The 24,076-nt window shown below is 49.1% G+C and overlaps 1 protein-coding gene across 1 annotated transcript in view; it reads right to left on the bottom strand.

Annotated features, from left to right (window-relative positions):
- The window catches only part of LOC144690122 (ribosomal protein S6 kinase alpha-2), a 435,548-nt gene that overhangs the window by 270,675 nt on the left and 140,797 nt on the right, over positions 1-24,076 (bottom strand). The window lies entirely within an intron of this gene.

The raw sequence follows: 24,076 nt of genomic DNA, 5'->3' as shown, positions 1-24,076 counted from the left end.
ACTGACACAGCCCAGCGCACTGACACAGCCCAAACTCACTGACACAGCACAAAATCACTGACACAGAACAAACTCACTGACACAGCCCAACTCACTGACACAGAAGAAACTCACTGACACAGAAGAAACTCACTGACACAGCTCAAACTCACTGACACAGCCCAAACTCACTGACACAGCTCAAACACACTGACACAGCTCAAACTCACTGACACGGCCCAAACTCACTGATACGGCCGAAACTCACTGACACAGAACAGACTAACTGACACAGCCCAAACTCACTAACACAGCCGAAATACACTGACACGGTCCAAAATCACCGACATAGCCCAAACTCAATGACTCAGACCAAACTCACTGACACAGAACAAACTCACTGACACAGAACAAACTCACTGACACAGAACAAACTCACTGACCAATCCCAAACTCATTGAAACAGCCCAATCTCGCAGAAACAGAACAAACTCACTGAAACAGCCCAATCTCGCAGACACAGAACAAACTCACTGACACAGAACAAACTCACTAAAACAGCCCAAACTCACTGAAACAGCCCAAACTCACTGACACAGCCCAAACTCACTGACACAGCCCAAACTCACTGACACAGCTAAAACTCACTGACACAGCCCAAACTCACTGACACAGCCCAAACTCACTGACACAGCCCAAACTCACTGACACAGCCCAAACGCACTGACACAGAACAAACTCACTGACACAGAACAAACTCACTGACACAGCCCAACTCACTGACACAGCCCACACTCACTGACACAGAACAAACTCACTGACATAGCCCAAACTCACTGACACGGCACAAACTCACTGACACAGCCCAAACCCACTTACACAGCCCAAACGCACTGACACAGCCCAAACTCACTAACACAGCCCAAACTCACTGACACAGCAAAAACTCACCGACAAAGCCCCAGTCTGAGCGGACAGTACAAACTCATTCAGAAACCCTAAACTCTCCACCACAACCCAAACTCACTGACTCCGCCCAAACTCATTGACAACCGCCCAACCTCACTGACACAGAACAAACTCACTGGCAGAGCCCAAACTCTCTGACACAGAACAAACTCACAGACACAGCCAAAACTAACTGGCACAGCCCAAACTCACTGGCACAGCGCAAACTCACTGACACAGCCCAAACACACTGACACAGAACAAACTCACTGACACAGAACAAACTCACTGACACAGCCCAACTCACTGACACAGCCCAACTCACTGACACAGCCCAACTCACTGACACAGAACAAACTCACTGGCACAGCCCAAACTCACTGGCAAAGCCCAAACTCACTGACACAGCCCAAACTCACTGACACAGCCCAAACTCACTGACACAGAACAAACTCACTGACACAGAACAAACTCACTGCCCCAGCCCATCTTACTGACACAGAAGAAACTCACTGACACAGCCCAAACTCACTGACAAAAAACAAACTCACTGACACAGCCCAGGCTAACTGACACAGAGCAAAATCACTGACACAGCCCAAACACACTGAAACAGCCCAAACTCACTGACATAGCCCACCAAACTGACACAGTACAAACTCACTGACACAGAACAAACTCACTGACACAGAACAAACTCACTGGCACAGACCAAACTTATTGACACAGCCCATCTCACTGACACAGCCCAAACTCACTGACACAGCCCAAACTCACTGGCATAGCCCAAACTCACTGACATAGTCCAAACTCACTGACACAACCCAAACTGACTGACACAGAACAAACTCACTGACACAGCCCAGACTCACTGACACAGCCCAGACTCACTGACTCAGAACAAAATCACTGACACAGCCCAAACTAACAGTCACAGCTAAACTCACTGACACAGAACAAACTCACTGACACAGAACAAACTCACTGACACAGCCCAAACTCATTGACACAGAACAAACTCATTGACACAGAACAAACTCATTGACACAGAACAAACACAGTGACACAGAACAAACTCACTCACACAGCCCAACTCACTGCCACAGAAGAAACTCACTGACACAGCCCAAATTCACAGACACAGCCAAACTTACTGACACAGCCCAAACTCACTGACACAGCCCAAACTCACCGTCACAGCCCAAACTCACTGACACAGCTCAAACTCACTGACACAGCTCAAACTCACTGACACAGCCCAAACTCACTGACACAGCTCAAACACACTGACACAGCTCAAACTCACTGACACGGCCCAAACTCACTGATACGGCCGAAACTCACTGACACAGAACAGACTAACTGACACAGCCCAAACTCACTAACACAGCCGAAATACACTGACACGGTCCAAAATCACCGACATAGCCCAAACTCAATGACTCAGACCAAACTCACTGACACAGAACAAACTCACTGACACAGAACAAACTCACTGACACAGAACAAACTCACTGACCAATCCCAAACTCATTGAAACAGCCCAATCTCGCAGAAACAGAACAAACTCACTGAAACAGCCCAATCTCGCAGACACAGAACAAACTCACTGACACAGAACAAACTCACTGACACAGAACAAACTCACTAAAACAGCCCAAACTCACTGAAACAGCCCAAACTCACTGACACAGCCCAAACTCACTGACACAGCCCAAACTCACTGACACAGCTAAAACTCACTGACACAGCCCAAACTCACTGACACAGCCCAAACTCACTGACACAGCCCAAACTCACTGACACAGCCCAAACGCACTGACACAGAACAAACTCACTGACACAGCCCAACTCACTGACACAGCCCACACTCACTGACACAGAACAAACTCACTGACATAGCCCAAACTCACTGACACAGCCCAAACGCACTGGCACAGCCCCAACTCACTGACACAAAGCAAACTCACTGACACAGCCGAACTCACGGACACAGAACAAACTCACTGACACAGAACAAACTCACTGACACGGCCCAACGCACTGACACAGCCCAAACCCACTAACACAGCCCATACTCACTGACACAGCCCAAACTCACTGACACAGCACAAACTCACTGACACGGCCCAAATCACTGACACAGCCCAAACCCACTAACACAGCGCATACTCACTGACACAGCCCAAACTCACTGACACAGCCCAAACCCACTTACACAGCCCAAACCCACTTACACAGCCCAAACGCACTGACACAGCCCAAACTCACTAACACAGCCCAAACTCACTGACACAGCAAAAACTCACCGACAAAGCCCCAGTCTGAGCGGACAGTACAAACTCATTCAGAAACCCTAAACTCTCCACCACAACCCAAACTCACTGACTCCGCCCAAACTCGATGACAACCGCCCAACCTCACTGACACAGCCCAAACTCACTGGCAGAGCCCAAACTCTCTGACACAGAACAAACTCACAGACACAGCCAAAACTAACTGGCACAGCCCAAACTCACTGGCACAGCGCAAACTCACTGACACAGTCCAAACTCACTGGCACAGCCCAAACTCAGTGACATAGCCCACACTCACAGGCACAGCACAAACTCACAGACACAGCCCAAACTCACTGACACGGCCCAAACTCACTGACACAGACCAAACTCACTGACACAGAACAAACTCACTGACACAGCCCAAACTCACTAACACAGAACAAACTCACTGACACAGTCAAAACTCACTGGCACAGCACAAACTCACTGGCACAGCCCAAACTCACTGACACAGCCCAATCTCGCTGACACGGCCCAAACTCACTGGCATAGCCCAAAATCTATGACACAGCACAAACTCACTGGCACAGCCCAAACTCACTGGCACTGCCCAAACTCACTGACACAGACCAACTCACTGACACAGAAGAAACTCACTGACACAGCCCAAACTCATTGACACAGAACAAACTCACTGACACAGCCCAGCGTCACTGACACAGCCCAAACTCACTGCAACAGTCCAAACTCACTGTCACAGAACAAGATCAGTGACACAGCCCAAACTCACTGACACAGCCCAAACCCACTAGCACAGCCAAAACTCACTGAAACAGCCCAGACTGACGGAAACAGCCCAAACTCACCGACACAGCCCAAACTCACCGTCACAGCCCAAACTCACTGACACAGCTCAAACTCACTGACACAGCTCAAACTCACTGACACAGCCCAAACTCACTGACACAGCTCAAACACACTGACACAGCTCAAACTCACTGACACGGCCCAAACTCACTGATACGGCCCAAACTCACTGACACAGAACAGACTAACTGACACAGCCCAAACTCACTAACACAGCCGAAATACACTGACACGGTCCAAAATCACCGACATAGCCCAAACTCAATGACTCAGACCAAACTCACTGACACAGAACAAACTCACTGACACAGAACAAACTCACTGACACAGAACAAACTCACTGACCAATCCCAAACTCATTGAAACAGCCCAATCTCGCAGAAACAGAACAAACTCACTGAAACAGCCCAATCTCGCAGACACAGAACAAACTCACTGACACAGAACAAACTCACTGACACAGAACAAACTCACTAAAACAGCCCAAACTCACTGAAACAGCCCAAACTCACTGACACAGCCCAAACTCACTGACACAGCCCAAACTCACTGACACAGCTAAAACTCACTGACACAGCCCAAACTCACTGACACAGCCCAAACTCACTGACACAGCCCAAACTCACTGACACAGCCCAAACGCACTGACACAGAACAAACTCACTGACACAGCCCAACTCACTGACACAGCCCACACTCACTGACACAGAACAAACTCACTGACATAGCCCAAACTCACTGACACAGCCCAAACGCACTGGCACAGCCCCAACTCACTGACACAAAGCAAACTCACTGACACAGCCGAACTCACGGACACAGAACAAACTCACTGACACAGAACAAACTCACTGACACGGCCCAACGCACTGACACAGCCCAAACCCACTAACACAGCCCATACTCACTGACACAGCCCAAACTCACTGACACAGCACAAACTCACTGACACGGCCCAAATCTCTGACACAGCCCAAACCCACTAACACAGCGCATACTCACTGACACAGCCCAAACTCACTGACACAGCCCAAACCCACTTACACAGCCCAAACCCACTTACACAGCCCAAACGCACTGACACAGCCCAAACTCACTAACACAGCCCAAACTCACTGACACAGCAAAAACTCACCGACAAAGCCCCAGTCTGAGCGGACAGTACAAACTCATTCAGAAACCCTAAACTCTCCACCACAACCCAAACTCACTGACTCCGCCCAAACTCGTTGACAACCGCCCAACCTCACTGACACAGCCCAAACTCACTGGCAGAGCCCAAACTCTCTGACACAGAACAAACTCACAGACACAGCCAAAACTAACTGGCACAGCCCAAACTCACTGGCACAGCGCAAACTCACTGACACAGTCCAAACTCACTGGCACAGCCCAAACTCAGTGACATAGCCCACACTCACAGGCACAGCACAAACTCACAGACACAGCCCAAACTCACTGACACGGCCCAAACTCACTGACACAGACCAAACTCACTGACACAGAACAAACTCACTGACACAGCCCAAACTCACTAACACAGAACAAACTCACTGACACAGTCAAAACTCACTGGCACAGCACAAACTCACTGGCACAGCCCAAACTCACTGACACAGCCCAATCTCGCTGACACGGCCCAAACTCACTGGCATAGCCCAAAATCTCTGACACAGCCCAAAATCTCTGACACAGCACAAACTCACTGGCACAGCCCAAACTCACTGGCACTGCCCAAACTCACTGACACAGACCAACTCACTGACACAGAAGAAACTCACTGACACAGCCCAAACTCATTGACACAGAACAAACTCACTGACACAGCCCAGCGTCACTGACACAGCCCAAACTCACTGCAACAGTCCAAACTCACTGTCACAGAACAAGATCAGTGACACAGCCCAAACTCACTGACACAGCCCAAACCCACTAGCACAGCCAAAACTCACTGAAACAGCCCAGACTGACGGAAACAGCCCAAACTCACCGACACAGCCCAAACTCACCGTCACAGCCCAAACTCACTGACACAGCTCAAACTCACTGACACAGCTCAAACTCACTGACACAGCCCAAACTCACTGACACAGCTCAAACACACTGACACAGCTCAAACTCACTGACACGGCCCAAACTCACTGATACGGCCGAAACTCACTGACACAGAACAGACTAACTGACACAGCCCAAACTCACTAACACAGCCGAAATACACTGACACGGTCCAAAATCACCGACATAGCCCAAACTCAATGACTCAGACCAAACTCACTGACACAGAACAAACTCACTGACACAGAACAAACTCACTGACACAGAACAAACTCACTGACCAATCCCAAACTCATTGAAACAGCCCAATCTCGCAGAAACAGAACAAACTCACTGAAACAGCCCAATCTCGCAGACACAGAACAAACTCACTGACACAGAACAAACTCACTGACACAGAACAAACTCACTAAAACAGCCCAAACTCACTGAAACAGCCCAAACTCACTGACACAGCCCAAACTCACTGACACAGCCCAAACTCACTGACACAGCTAAAACTCACTGACACAGCCCAAACTCACTGACACAGCCCAAACTCACTGACACAGCCCAAACTCACTGACACAGCCCAAACGCACTGACACAGAACAAACTCACTGACACAGCCCAACTCACTGACACAGCCCACACTCACTGACACAGAACAAACTCACTGACATAGCCCAAACTCACTGACACAGCCCAAACGCACTGGCACAGCCCCAACTCACTGACACAAAGCAAACTCACTGACACAGCCGAACTCACGGACACAGAACAAACTCACTGACACAGAACAAACTCACTGACACGGCCCAACGCACTGACACAGCCCAAACCCACTAACACAGCCCATACTCACTGACACAGCCCAAACTCACTGACACAGCACAAACTCACTGACACGGCCCAAATCACTGACACAGCCCAAACCCACTAACACAGCGCATACTCACTGACACAGCCCAAACTCACTGACACAGCCCAAACCCACTTACACAGCCCAAACCCACTTACACAGCCCAAACGCACTGACACAGCCCAAACTCACTAACACAGCCCAAACTCACTGACACAGCAAAAACTCACCGACAAAGCCCCAGTCTGAGCGGACAGTACAAACTCATTCAGAAACCCTAAACTCTCCACCACAACCCAAACTCACTGACTCCGCCCAAACTTGTTGACAACCGCCCAACCTCACTGACACAGCCCAAACTCACTGGCAGAGCCCAAACTCTCTGACACAGAACAAACTCACAGACACAGCCAAAACTAACTGGCACAGCCCAAACTCACTGGCACAGCGCAAACTCACTGACACAGTCCAAACTCACTGGCACAGCCCAAACTCAGTGACATAGCCCACACTCACAGGCACAGCACAAACTCACAGACACAGCCCAAACTCACTGACACGGCCCAAACTCACTGACACAGACCAAACTCACTGACACAGAACAAACTCACTGACACAGCCCAAACTCACTAACACAGAACAAACTCACTGACACAGTCAAAACTCACTGGCACAGCACAAACTCACTGGCACAGCCCAAACTCACTGACACAGCCCAATCTCGCTGACACGGCCCAAACTCACTGGCATAGCCCAAAATCTCTGACACAGCACAAACTCACTGGCACAGCCCAAACTCACTGGCACTGCCCAAACTCACTGACACAGACCAACTCACTGACACAGAAGAAACTCACTGACACAGCCCAAACTCATTGACACAGAACAAACTCACTGACACAGCCCAGCGTCACTGACACAGCCCAAACTCACTGCAACAGTCCAAACTCACTGTCACAGAACAAGATCAGTGACACAGCCCAAACTCACTGACACAGCCCAAACCCACTAGCACAGCCAAAACTCACTGAAACAGCCCAGACTGACGGAAACAGCCCAAACTCACCGACACAGCCCAAACTCACCGACACAGCACCAGACTGACCGGAACAGCACAAACTCATTCAGAAACCACAAACTCACCGACACAGCCTAAACTCACTGGCACAGCCCAAACTCACTGACATGGACCAAACTCACAGGCACAGCCCAAACTCACAGGCAGAGCCCAAACTCACTGACACAGCCCAGCGCACTGACACAGCCCAAACTCACTGACACAGCACAAAATCACTGACACAGAACAAACTCACTGACACAGCCCAACTCACTGACACAGAAGAAACTCACTGACACAGAAGAAACTCACTGACATAGCCCAAACTCATTGACACAGAAAAAACTCACTGACACAGCCCAGACTAACTGACAGAGAACAAAATCACTGACACAGCCCAAACTCACTGACACAGCCCAAACTCAGTGACATAGCCCAACTCACTGACAGAGAACAAACTCAATGACACAGGACAAACTCATCGACACAGAACAAACTCACTGACACAGAACAAACTCACTGACACAGATCAAACTCACTGACACAGAACAAACTCACTGAGACATCCCAAGCTCATTGACACAGAACAAACTCACTGACACAGAAGAAACTCACTGACACAGAACAAACTCACTGACACAGAACAAACTCACTGACACAGATCAAACTCACTGACACAGAACAAACTCACTGACACATCCCAAACTCATTGACAGAGAACAAACTCACTGACACAGCCCAAACTCACTGGCACAGACCAAACCCACTGACACAGAACAAACTCACTGACACAGAAGAAACTCACTGACACAGACCAAACCCACTGACACAGAACAAACTCACTGACACAGAAGAAACTCACTGACACAGAACAAACTCACTGACACAGAACAAACTCACTGATACAGAAGAAACTCACTGACACAGAACAAACTCACTGGCACAGAACAAACTCACTGACACAGAACAAACTCACTGACACATCCCAAACTCATTGACACAGAACAAACTCACTGACACATCCCAAACTCACTGACACAGAACAAACTCACTGAAACATCCCAAACTCACTGACACAGCCCAAACTCACTGACACAGCCCAAACTCACTAACACAGCCCAAACGCACTGGCACAGCCCCAACTCACTGACACAAAGCAAACTCACTGACACAGCCCAACTCACTGACACAGAACAAACTCACTGACACAGCCAAGACTCACTGACACAGCACAGACTCATTAAGAAAGCAGAAACTGACCGACACAACACAAACTCACTGACACGGCCCAACTCACTGACACAGCCCAAACCCACTTACACAGCCCAAACCCACTTACACAGCCCAAACTCACTGACACAGCCCAAACTCACTGACACAGCTCAAACTCACTGACACAGCAAAAACTCACCGACAAAGCCCCAGTCTGAGCGGACAGTACAAACTCATTCAGAAACCCTAAACTCTCCACCACAACCCAAACTCACTGACTCCGCCCAAACTCATTGACAACTGCCCAACCTCACTGACACAGCCCAAACTCACTGGCAGAGCCCAAACTCTCTGACACAGAACAAACTCACAGACACAGCCAAAACTAACGGGCACAGCAGAAACTCACTGGCACAGCGCAAACTCACTGACACAGTCCAAACTCACTGGCACAGCCCAAACTCAGTGACATAGCCCACACTCACAGGCACAGCACAAACTCACAGACACAGCCAAAACTCACTGACACAGCCCAAACTCACTGACACAGACCAAACTCACTGACACAGAACAAACTCACTGACACAGCCCAAACTCACTAACACAGAACAAACTCACTGACACAGTCATAACTCACTGGCACAGCACAAACTCACTGGCACAGCCCAAACTCAATGACACAGCCCAATCTCGCTGACACGGTCCAAACGCACTGACACAGCCAAAACTCACTGGCATAGCCCAAAATCTCTGACACAGCCCAAACTCACTGGCACAGCCCAAACTCACTGGCACTGCCCAACCTCACTGACACAGGCCGACTCACTGACACAGAAGAAACTCACTGACACAGAAGAAACTCACTGACACAGCCCAAACTCATTGACACAGAACAAACTCAATGACACAGCCCAGAGTCACTGACACAGCCCAAACTCACTGCAACAGTCCAAACTCATTGTCACAGAACAAGATCAGTGACACAGCCCAAACTCACTGACACAGCCCAAACCCACTAACACAGCCAAAACTCACTGAAACACCCCAGACTGACGGAAACAGCCCAAACTCACCGACACAGCCCATACTCACCGACACAGCCCCAGACTGACCGGAACAGCACAAACTCATTCAGAAACCACAAACTCACCGACACAGCCTAAACTCACTGGCACAGCCCAAACTCACTGACATGGACCAAACTCACAGGCACAGCCCAAACTCACAGTCAGAGCCCAAACTCACTGACACAGCCCAGCGCACTGACACAGAACAAACCCACTGACACAGCCCAACTCAGTGACACAGCACAAACTCACTGACACAGTCCAAACTCACTGACACAGCCCAAACGCACTGACAACGCCCAAATGCACTGAAACAAATCAAAGTCACTGACACAGCCCAACTCACTGACACAGCCCAAACTCACAGACTCAGCCCAAACGCACTGACACATAACAATCTCACTGACACAGCACAAACTCACTGACACAGCCCAACTCACTGACACAGCCCAACTCACTGACACAGCCCAAACTCACTGGAACAGCACAAACTCACTGGCACAGCCCAAACTCACTGACACAGCACAAAATCACTGACACAGAACAAACTCACTGACACAGCCCAACTCACTGACACAGAAGAAACTCACTGACACAGAAGAAACTCACTGACATAGCCCAAACTCATTGACACAGAAAAAACTCACTGACACAGCCCAGACTAACTGGCAGAGAACAAAATCACTGACACAGCCCAAACTCACTGACACAGCCCAAACTCAGTGACATAGACCAAATCACTGACAGAGAACAAACTCAATGACACAGGACAAACTCATCGACACAGAACAAACTCACTGACACAGAACAAACTCACTGACACAGAACAAACTCACTGACACAAAACAAACTCACTGACACAGCCAAACTCACTGACACAGAACAAACTCACTGACACAGAAGAAACTCACTGACACAGAACAAACTCACTGACACAGAACAAACACACTGACACAGAAGAAACTCACTGACACAAATAAAACTCACTGACACAGAACAAACTCACTGACACATCCCAAACTCATTGACACAGAACAAACTCACTGACACAGCCCAAACTCACTGACACAGACCAAACCCAGTGACACAGAACAAACTCACTGACACAGAAGAAACTCACTGACACAGAAGAAACTCACTGACACAGAACAAACTCACTGACACAGAAGAAACTCACTGACACAGAACAAACTCACTGGCACAGAACAAACTCACTGACACAGAACAAACTCACTGACACAGAACAAACTCACTGACACAGCCCAAACTCACTGGCACATCCCAAACTCACTGACACAGAACAAACTCACTGAAACAGCCCAAACTCACTGACACAGCCCAAACTCACTGACACAGCCCAAACTCACTGACACAGAACAAACTCACTGATACAGAACAAACTCACTGACACAGCCCAGAATCACTGACTCAGAACAAAATCACTGACACAGCCCAAACTCACAGACACAGCCAAACTCACTGACACAGAACAAACTCACTGACACAGCCCAAACTCATTGACACAGAACAAACTCACTGACACAGAACAAACTCACTGACACAGAACAAACTCACTGACACAGCCCAGACTCACTGACACAGAACCAAATCACTGACACAGCCCAAACTCACTGCCACATCCCAAACTCACTGAAACAACCCAAACTCACTGACACAGCCCAAACTCACTGACACAGAACAAACTCACTCACACAGCCCAACTCACTGCCACAGAAGAAACTCACTGACACAGCCCAAATTCACAGACACAGCCAAACTCACTGACACAGCCCAAACTCACTGACACAGCCCAAACTCACCGTCACAGCCCAAACTCACTGACACAGCTCAAACTCACTGACACAGCTCAAACTCACTGACACAGCCCAAACTCACTGACACAGCTCAAACACACTGACACAGCTCAAACTCACTGACACGGCCCAAACTCACTGACACAGAACAGACTAACTGACACAGCCCAAACTCACTAACACAGCCGAAATACACTGACACGGTCCAAAATCACCGACATAGCCCAAACTCAATGACTCAGACCAAACTCACTGACACAGAACAAACTCACTGACACAGAACAAACTCACTGACACAGAACAAACTCACTGACACATAACAAACTCACTGACCAATCCCAAACTCATTGAAACAGCCCAATCTCGCAAAATACAGAACAAACTCACTGAAACAGCCCAATCTCGCAGACACAGAACAAACTCACTGACACAGAACAAACTCACTGGCACAGAACAAACTCACTGACACAGAACAAACTCACTGACACAGAACAAACTCACTGACACAGCCCAAACTCACTGACACATCCCAAACTCACTGACACAGAACAAACTCACTGAAACAGCCCAAACTCACTGACACAGCCCAAACTCACTGACACAGCCCAAACTCACTGACACAGAACAAACTCACTGATACAGAACAAACTCACTGACACAGCCCAGAATCACTGACTCAGAACAAAATCACTGACACAGCCCAAACTCACAGACACAGCCAAACTCACTGACACAGAACAAACTCACTGACACAGCCCAAACTCATTGACACAGAACAAACTCACTGACACAGAACAAACTCACTGACACAGAACAAACTCACTGACACAGCCCAGACTCACTGACACAGAACCAAATCACTGACACAGCCCAAACTCACTGCCACATCCCAAACTCACTGAAACAACCCAAACTCACTGACACAGCCCAAACTCACTGACACAGAACAAACTCACTCACACAGCCCAACTCACTGCCACAGAAGAAACTCACTGACACAGCCCAAATTCACAGACACAGCCAAACTCACTGACACAGCCCAAACTCACTGACACAGCCCAAACTCACCGTCACAGCCCAAACTCACTGACACAGCTCAAACTCACTGACACAGCTCAAACTCACTGACACAGCCCAAACTCACTGACACAGCTCAAACACACTGACACAGCTCAAACTCACTGACACGGCCCAACCTCACTGATACGGCCGAAACTCACTGACACAGAACAGACTAACTGACACAGCCCAAACTCACTAACACAGCCGAAATACACTGACACGGTCCAAAATCACCGACATAGCCCAAACTCAATGACTCAGACCAAACTCACTGACACAGAACAAACTCACTGACACAGAACAAACTCACTGACACAGAACAAACTCACTGACACATAACAAACTCACTGACCAATCCCAAACTCATTGAAACAGCCCAATCTCGCAGAAACAGAAAAAACTCACTGAAACAGCCCAATCTCGCAGACACAGAACAAACTCACTGACACAGAACAAACTCACTGACACAGAACAAACTCACTGAAATAGCCCAAACTCACTGAAACAGCCCAAACTCACTGACACAGCCCAAACTCACTGACACAGCCCAAACTCACTGACACAGCCCAAACTCACTGACACAGCTAAAACTCACTGACACAGCCCAAACTCACTGGCACAGCCAAACTCACTGACACAGCCCAAACTCACTGACACAGCCCAAACTCACTGACAAAGAAAAAAGTCACTGACACAGCCCAAATCACTGACACAGCCCAAACTCACTGACACAGCCCAAACTCACTGACACAGCCCAAACGCACTGACACAGAACAAACTCACTGACACAGAACAAACTCACTGACACAGCCCAACTCACTGACACAGCCCAACTCACTGACACAGCCCAACTCACTGACACAGAACAAACTCACTGGAACAGCCCAAATTCACTGGCACAGCCCAAACTCACTGGCACAGCCCAAACTCACTGACACAGCCCAAACTCACTGACACAGAACAAACTCACTGACACAGAACAAACTCACTGCCCCAGCCCATCTTACTAACGCAGAAGAAACTCACTGACACAGCCCAAACTCACTGACAAAAAACAAACTCACTGACACAGCCCAGACTAACTGACACAGAACAAAATCACTGACACAGCACAAACACACTGAAACAGCCCAAACTCACTGACATAGCCCACCAAACTGACACAGTACAAACTCACTGACACAGAACAAACTCACTGACACAGAACAAACTCACTGGCACAGACCAAACTTATTGACACAGCCCATCTCACTGACACAGCCCAAACTCACTGACACAGCCCAAACTCACTGGCATAGCCCAAACTCACTGACATAGTCCAAACTCACTGACACAACCCAAACTGACTGACACAGAACAAACTCACTGACACAGCCCAGACTCACTGACACAGCCCAGACTCACTGACTCAGAACAAAATCACTGACACAGCCCAAACTAACAGTCACAGCTAAACTCACTGACACAGAACAAACTCACTGACACAGAACAAACTCACTGGCACAGCCCAAACTCACTGGCACAGCCAAACTCACTGACACAGCCCAAACTCACTGACACAGCCCAAACTCACTGACACAGAACAAACTCACTGACACAGAACAAACTCACTGACACAGCCCAAACTCACTAACACAGAACAAACTCACTGACACAGTCAAAACTCACTGGCACAGCACAAACTCACTGGCACAGCCCAAACTCAATGACACAGCCCAATCTCGCTGACACGGTCCAAACTCACTGACACAGCCAAACCTCACTGGCATAGCCCAAAATCTCTGACACAGCCCAAACTCACTGGCACAGCCCAAACTCACTGGCACTGCCCAAACTCACTGACACAGACCGACTCACTGACACAGAAGAAACTCACTGACACAGAAGAAACTCACTGACACAGCCCAAACTCATTGACACAGAACAAACTCACTGACACAGCCCAGAGTCACTGACACATCCCAAACTCACTGCAACAGTCCAAACTCACTGTCACAGAACAAGATCAGTGACACAGCCCAAACTCACTGACACAGCCCAAACCCACTAACACAGCCAAAACTCACTGAAACACCCCAGACTGACGGAAACAGCCCAAACTTACCGACACAGCCCATACTCACCGACACAGCCCCAGACTGACCGGAACAGTACAAACTCATTCAGAAACTACAAACTCACCGACACAGCCTAAACTCACTGGCACAGCCCAAACTCACTGACATGGACCAAACTCACAGGCACAGCCCAAACTCACAGGCAGAGCCCAAACTCACTGACACAGCCCAGCGCACTGACACAGAACAAACCCACTGACACAGCCCAACTCAGTGACACAGCACAAACTCACTGACACAGTCCAAACTCACTGACACAGCCCAAACGCACTGACAACGCCCAAATGCACTGAAACAAATCAAAGTCACTGACACAGCCCAACTCACTGACACAGCCCAAACTCACAGACTCAGCCCAAACGCACTGACACATAACAAACTCACTGACACAGCACAAACTCACTGACACAGCCCAACTCACTGACACAGCCCAACTCACTGACACAGCCCAAACTCACTGGAACAGCACAAACTCACTGGCACAGCCCAAACTCACTGACACAGCACAAAATCACTGACACAGAACAAACTCACTGACACAGCCCAACTCACTGACACAGAAGAAACTCACTGACACATAAGAAACTCACTGACATAGCCCAAACTCATTGACACAGAAAAAACTCACTGACACAGCCCAGACTAACTGGCAGAGAACAAAATCACTGACACAGCCCAAACTCATTGACACAGACCAAACTCAGTGACATAAACCAACTCACTGACAGAGAACAAACTCAATGACACAGGACAAACTCACTGACACAGAACAAACTCACTGACACAGAACAAACTCACTGACACAACCCAAACTCACTGACACAGCCCAAACTCGCTGACACAGCCCAAACTCGCTGCCACAGCCCAAACTCACTGGCACAGCCCAAAGTACCTGACACAGCCCAAACTCACTGACACAGAACAAACTCACTGACACAGCCCAACTCACTGACACAGAAGAAATTCACTGACACAAAACAAACTCACTGACACAGCCAAACTCACTGACACAGAACAAACTCACTGACACAGAAGAAACTCACTGACACAGATAAAACTCACTGACACAGAACAAACTCACTGACACATCCCAAACTCATTGACACAGAACAAACTCACTGACACAGCCCAAACTCACTGACACAGACCAAACCCACTGACACAGAACAAACTCACTGACAGAGAACAAACTCAATGACACAGGACAAACTCATCGACACAGAACAAACTCTCTGACACAGAACAAACTCACTGACACAAAACAAACTCACTGACACAGCCAAACTCACTGACACAGAACAAACTCACTGACACAGAAGAAACTCACTGACACAGAACAAACTCACTGACACAGAACAAACTCACTGACACAGAAGAAACTCACTGACACAGATAAAACTCACTGACACAGAACAAACTGACTGACACATCCCAAACTCATTGACACAGAACAAACTCACTGACACAGAACAAACTCACTGACACAGAAGAAACTCACTGAAACAGCCCAAACTCACTGACACGGCCCAAACTCACTGACACAGCCCAAACTCACTGACACAGAACAAACTCACTGAAACAGCCCAAACTCACTGACACAGCCCAAACTCACTAACCCAGCCCAGACTCATTAAGAAAGCACAAACTGACCGACACAACCCAAACTCACTGACACAGCCCAGACTCAGTGAGACAGCACAAACTCACAGAGAGCACAAACTCACTGACACAGCCTAACTTCACTAAGAATCCCCAAACTCAGCGAGAGAGCCCAAACTCACTGACACAGCCTAAACTCACTGACACAGCCGAAACCAAATAACACAGCCCAAACTCACTGACATGGCCGAAAATCACTTACATGGCCCAAACTCACTGACACAGACCAAACTCACTGACACAGAACAAACTCACTGACACAGCCCAAACTCACTAACACAGCCCAAACTCACTGACACAGAACAAACTCACTGACACGGCCAAAACTCACTGGCACAGCACATACTCACTGGCACAGCCCAAACTCACTGACACAGCCCAATAACGCTGACACGGTCCAAACTCACTGACACAGCCAAAACTCACTGGCATAGCCCAAAATCTCTGACACAGCCCAAACTCACTGGCACAGCCCAAACTCACTGGCACTGCCCAAACTCACTGACACAGACCAACTCACTGACACAGAAGAAACTCACTGACACAGCCCAAACTCATTGACACAGAACAAACTCACTGACACAGCCCAGAGTCACTGACACAGCCCAAACTCAATGCAACAGCCCAAACTCACTGTCACGGAACAAAATCAGTGACACAGCCCAAACTCACTGACACAGCCCAAACCCACTAACACAGCCAAAACTCACTGAAACACCCCAAACTGACGGAAACAGCCCAAACTCACCGACACAGCCCAAACTCACCGACACAGCCCCAGACTGACCGGAACAGCACAAACTCATTCAGAAACCACAAACTCACCGACACAGACTGAACTCACTGGCACGGCCCAAACTCACTGGCACAGCCCAAACTCACTGACACAGCCCAAACTCATTGACACAGAACAAACTCACTGACACAGCCCAGAGTCACTGACACAGCCCAAACTCAATGCAACAGCCCAAACTCACTGTCACGGAACAAAATCAGTGACACAGCCCAAACTCACTGACACAGCCCAAACCCACTAACACAGCCAAAACTCACTGAAACACCCCAAACTGACGGAAACAGCCCAAACTCACCGACACAGCCCAAACTCACCGACACAGCCCCAGACTGACCGGAACAGCACAAACTCATTCAGAAACCACAAACTCACCGACACAGACTGAACTCACTGGCACGGCCCAAACTCACTGGCACAGCCCAAACTCACTGACACGGCCCAAACTCACTGGCACAGCCCAAACTCACTGACACAGCTCAGCGCACTGACACAGCCCAAACTCACTGACACAGCCCAGACTCACTGACAAAGCCCTAACGGACTGACAACGCCCAAATGCAGTGGCACAAATCAAAGTCACTGACACAGCCCAACTCACTGACACAGCCCAAACTCTCTGACACAGCCCAAACGCACTGACACGTAACAAACTCACTGACACAGCACAAACTCACTGACACAGCCCAAGTCACTGACACAGAACAACTCACTGACACAGCCCAAACTCACTGGAACAGCCCAAACTCACTGGAACAGCACAAACTCACTGGCACATCCCAAACTCACTGACACAGCACAAACTCACTGACACAGAAGAAACTCACTGACACAGCCCAGAGACACTGACACAGCCCAAACTCACTGAAACAGCCCAAACTCACTGACACAGAACAAACTCACTGACACAGAACAAACTCACTGACACATCCCGTACTCAATGACACAGCCCAAACTCACTGACACAGCCTGACTGACACAGAACAAACTCACTGACACAGCCCAAACTCACTGACACACAACAAACTCACTAACACAACACAAACTCACTGACACAGCCCAAACACACTGACACAGAACAAAATCACTGACACAGCCCAACTCACCGACACGGCACAAACTCAACAACACAGCCCAAACTCTCTGACACAGCCCAATTCACTGACACAGAACAATTGACGGACACAGAACAAACTTACTGACACAGAACAAGCTCACTGCCACAGCCCAAACTCACTGACACAGATCATACTCACTGACACAACCCAAACTCACTGAGACAGCCCATACTCACCGACACAGAACAAACTCACTGACACAAACCAACTCACCGACATGGCACAAGCTCACCGACACAGCCCAAACTCACTGACACAGCCCTACTCACTGACACAGAACAAACTCACTGACACAGCCCAGAGTCACTGACACAGCCTGAACTCACTGACACAGCCAAAACTCACTGACACAGAACAATCTCACTGAAAGAGCCCAAACTCACTGACACACAACAAACTCACTGACACAGAACAAACTCACTGACACAGCCCAACTCACCGACATGGCACAAACTCACCGAAACAGCCCAAACTCACTGACACAGCCCAACACACTGACACAGAACAAACTCACTGACACGGCCCAAACTCACGGAAATAGCCCAAACTCATGGAAACAGCCCAAACTAACGGTAAAACAGCCCAAACTAACGGAAACAGCCCAAACTCACTGACACAGCCCAAACTCACTGACACAGTCCAGCGCACTGACACAGAACAAACTCACTGACACAGCCCAACTCACTGACACAGCCCAAACTCATTGACACAGCCCAAACCCACTGACACAGCCCAAATGCACTGATACCGTGCAAATGCACTGACACCGCCCAAACACACTGACACAGAACAAACTCACTGACACAGCCCAAACTCACTGACACAGCCCAAACTCACTGACATAGCCCAACTCACTGACACAGCCCAAACTCACTGGAACAGCCCAAACTCACTGGAACAGCCCAAACTCACTGGCACAGCCCAAACTCACTGACACAGCCCAACTCACTGACACAGAAGAAACTCACTGACACAGCCGAAACTCATTGACACAGAACAAACTCACTGACACAACCCAGACTAACTGACACAGAACAAAATCACTGAAACAGCCCAAACTCAGTGACACAGCCCAAACTCACTGACACAGTCCAAACTCACTGACACACCCAAATCTCATTGGCACAGCCTAAAATCACTGACACAGCCCAAACTCACTGGCACAGTCCAAACTCACTGACACAGCCCAAACTCACTGACACAGAACAAACTCACTGACACAGACAAACTCACTGACACAGAAGAAACTCACTGACACAGCCCAAACTCATTGACACAGAACAAACTCACTGACCCAGCCCAGCGTCACTGACACAGCTCAAAATCACTGAAACAGCCCAATCTCACTGAGACAGTCAAACTCACGGACACAGCCCAAACTCACTGACACAGCCCAAACTCACTGACACTGAACAAACTCACTGACACAGCCCAACTCACCGACATGGCACAAACTCACCGACACAGCCCAAACTCACCGACACAGCCCAAACTCACTGACACAACCCAGACTAACTGACACAGAACAAAATCACTGAAACAGCCCAAACTCAGTGACACAGCCCAAACTCACTGACACAGTCCAAACTCACTGACACACCCAAATCTCATTGGCACAGCCTAAAATCACTGACACAGCCCAAACTCACTGGCACAGTCCAAACTCACTGACACAGCCCAAACTCACTGACACAGAACAAACTCACTGACACAGACAAACTCACTGACACAGAAGAAACTCACTGACACAGCCCAAACTCATTGACACAGAACAAACTCACTGACCCAGCCCAGCGTCACTGACACAGCTCAAAATCACTGAAACAGCCCAAACTCACTGAGACAGTCAAACTCACTGACACAGCCCAAACTCACTGACACAGCCCAAACTCACTGACACAGAACAAACTCACTGACACAGCCCAACTCACCGACATGGCACAAACTCACCGACACAGCCCAAACTCACTGACACAGCCCAACTCACTGACATAGCCCAAACTCACTGGAACAGCCCAAACTCACTGGCTCAGCCCAAACTCACTGACACAGCCCAACTCACTGACACAGAAGAAACTCACTGACACAGCCCAAACTCATTGACACGGAACAAACTCACTGACATAGCCCAACTCACTGACACAGAACAAACTCACTGACACAGCCCAAACTCAAAAACACTGAAGAAACTCACTGACACAGCCCAAACTCATTGACACAGAACAAACTCACTGACACAGCCCAGAGACACTGACACAGCCCAAACTCACTTAAACAGCCCAAACTCACTGACACAGAACAAACTCACTGACACATCCCGTACTCAATGACACAGCCCAAACTCACTGACACAGCCTGACTGACACAGAAGAAACTCACTGACACAGCCCAAACTCATTGACACAGAACATACTCACTGACACAGCCCAGAGTCACTGACACAGCTCAGCGCACTGACACAGAACAAACTCACTGACACAGCCCAAACACACTGACAACGCCCAAATGCACTGGCACAAATCAAAGTCACTGACACAGCCCAACTCACTGACACAGCCCAAACTCACTGACACAGCCCAAACGCACTGACACATAACAAACTCACTGACACAGCATAAACTCACTGACACAGCCCAACTCACTGACACAGAACAACTCACTGACACAGCCCAAACTCACTGGAACAGCACAAACTCACTGGCACATCCCAAACTCACTGACACAGCACAAACTCACTGACACAGAACAAACTCACTGACACAGCCCAACTCAATGACACAGAAGAAACTCACTGACACAGCCCAAACTCATTGACACAGAAAAACTCACTGAAACACCCCAAACTGACGGAAACAGCCCAAACTCACCGACACAGCCCAAACTCACCGACACAGCCCCAGACTGACCGGAACCGCACAAACTCATTCAGAAACCACAAACTCACCGACACAGACTGAACTCACTGGCACGGCCCAAACTCACTGGCACAGCCCAAACTCACTGACACGGCCCAAACTCACTGACACGGCCCAAACTCACTCACACAGCCCAAACTCACTGGCACAGCCCAAACTCACTGACACAGCTCAGCGCACTGACACAGCCCAAACTCACTGACACAGCCCAGACTCACTGACACAGCCCAAACGGACTGACAACGCCCAAATGCAGTGGCACAAATCAAAGTCACTGACACAGCCCAACTCACTGACACAGCCCAAACTCACTGACACAGCCCAAACGCACTGACACGTAACAAACTCACTGACACAGCACAAACTCACTGACACAGCCCAACTCACTGACACAGAACAACTCACTGACACAGCCCAAACTCACTGGAACAGCACAAACTCACTGGCACATCCCAAACTCACTGACACAGCACAAACTCACTGACACAGAACAAACTCACTGACACAGCCCAACTCACTGACACAGAAGAAACTCACTGACACAGCCCAAACTCATTGACACAGAAAAACTCACTGACACAGCCCAGACTAACTGACAGAGAACAAAATCACTGACACAGCCCAAACTCACTGACACAGCCCAAACACAGTGACATAAACCAACTCACTGACAGAGAACAAACTCAATGACACAGGACAAACTCACTGACACAGAACAAACTCACTGACACAGAACAAACTCACTGACACAACCCAAACTCACTGACACAGCCCAAACTCACTGACACAGCCCAAACTCACTAACCCAGCCCAGACTCATTAAGAAAGCACAAACTGACCGACACAACCCAAACTCACTGACACAGCCCAGACTCAGTGAGACAGCACAAACTCACAGAGAGCACAAACTCACTGACACAGCCTAACTTCACTAAGAATCCCCAAACTCAGCGAGAGAGCCCAAACTCACTGACACAGCCTAAACTCACTGACACAGCCGAAACCAAATAACACAGCCCAAACTCACTGACATGGCCGAAAATCACTTACATGGCCCAAACTCACTGACACAGACCAAACTCACTGACACAGAACAAACTCACTGACACAGCCCAAACTCACTAACACAGCCCAAACTCACTGACACAGAACAAACTCACTGACACGGCCAAAACTCACTGGCACAGCACATACTCACTGGCACAGCCCAAACTCACTGACACAGCCCAATAACGCTGACACGGTCCAAACTCACTGACACAGCCAAAACTCACTGGCATAGCCCAAAATCTCTGACACAGCCCAAACTCACTGGCACAGCCCAAACTCACTGGCACTGCCCAAACTCACTGACACAGACCAACTCACTGACACAGAAGAAACTCACTGACACAGCCCAAACTCATTGACACAGAACAAACTCACTGACACAGCCCAGAGTCACTGACACAGCCCAAACTCAATGCAACAGCCCAAACTCACTGTCACGGAACAAAATCAGTGACACAGCCCAAACTCACTGACACAGCCCAAACCCACTAACACAGCCAAAACTCACTGAAACACCCCAAACTGACGGAAACAGCCCAAACTCACCGACACAGCCCAAACTCACCGACACAGCCCCAGACTGACCGGAACAGCACAAACTCATTCAGAAACCACAAACTCACCGACACAGACTGAACTCACTGGCACGGCCCAAACTCACTGGCACAGCCCAAACTCACTGACACGGCCCAAACTCACTGGCACAGCCCAAACTCACTGACACAGCTCAGCGCACTGACACAGCCCAAACTCACTGACACAGCCCAGACTCACTGACAAAGCCCTAACGGACTGACAACGCCCAAATGCAGTGGCACAAATCAAAGTCACTGACACAGCCCAACTCACTGACACAGCCCAAACTCTCTGACACAGCCCAAACGCACTGACACGTAACAAACTCACTGACACAGCACAAACTCACTGACACAGCCCAAGTCACTGACACAGAACAACTCACTGACACAGCCCAAACTCACTGGAACAGCCCAAACTCACTGGAACAGCACAAACTCACTGGCACATCCCAAACTCACTGACACAGCACAAACTCACTGACACAGAAGAAACTCACTGACACAGCCCAGAGACACTGACACAGCCCAAACTCACTGAAACAGCCCAAACTCACTGACACAGAACAAACTCACTGACACAGAACAAACTCACTGACACATCCCGTACTCAATGACACAGCCCAAACTCACTGACACAGCCTGACTGACACAGAACAAACTCACTG

This window comes from Cetorhinus maximus, chromosome 14 (assembly GCF_964194155.1).
Source record: "Cetorhinus maximus chromosome 14, sCetMax3.hap1.1, whole genome shotgun sequence".
Lineage (NCBI taxonomy): Eukaryota > Metazoa > Chordata > Chondrichthyes > Lamniformes > Cetorhinidae > Cetorhinus > Cetorhinus maximus.
This window is presented reverse-complemented; position numbering and strand designations above follow the sequence as displayed.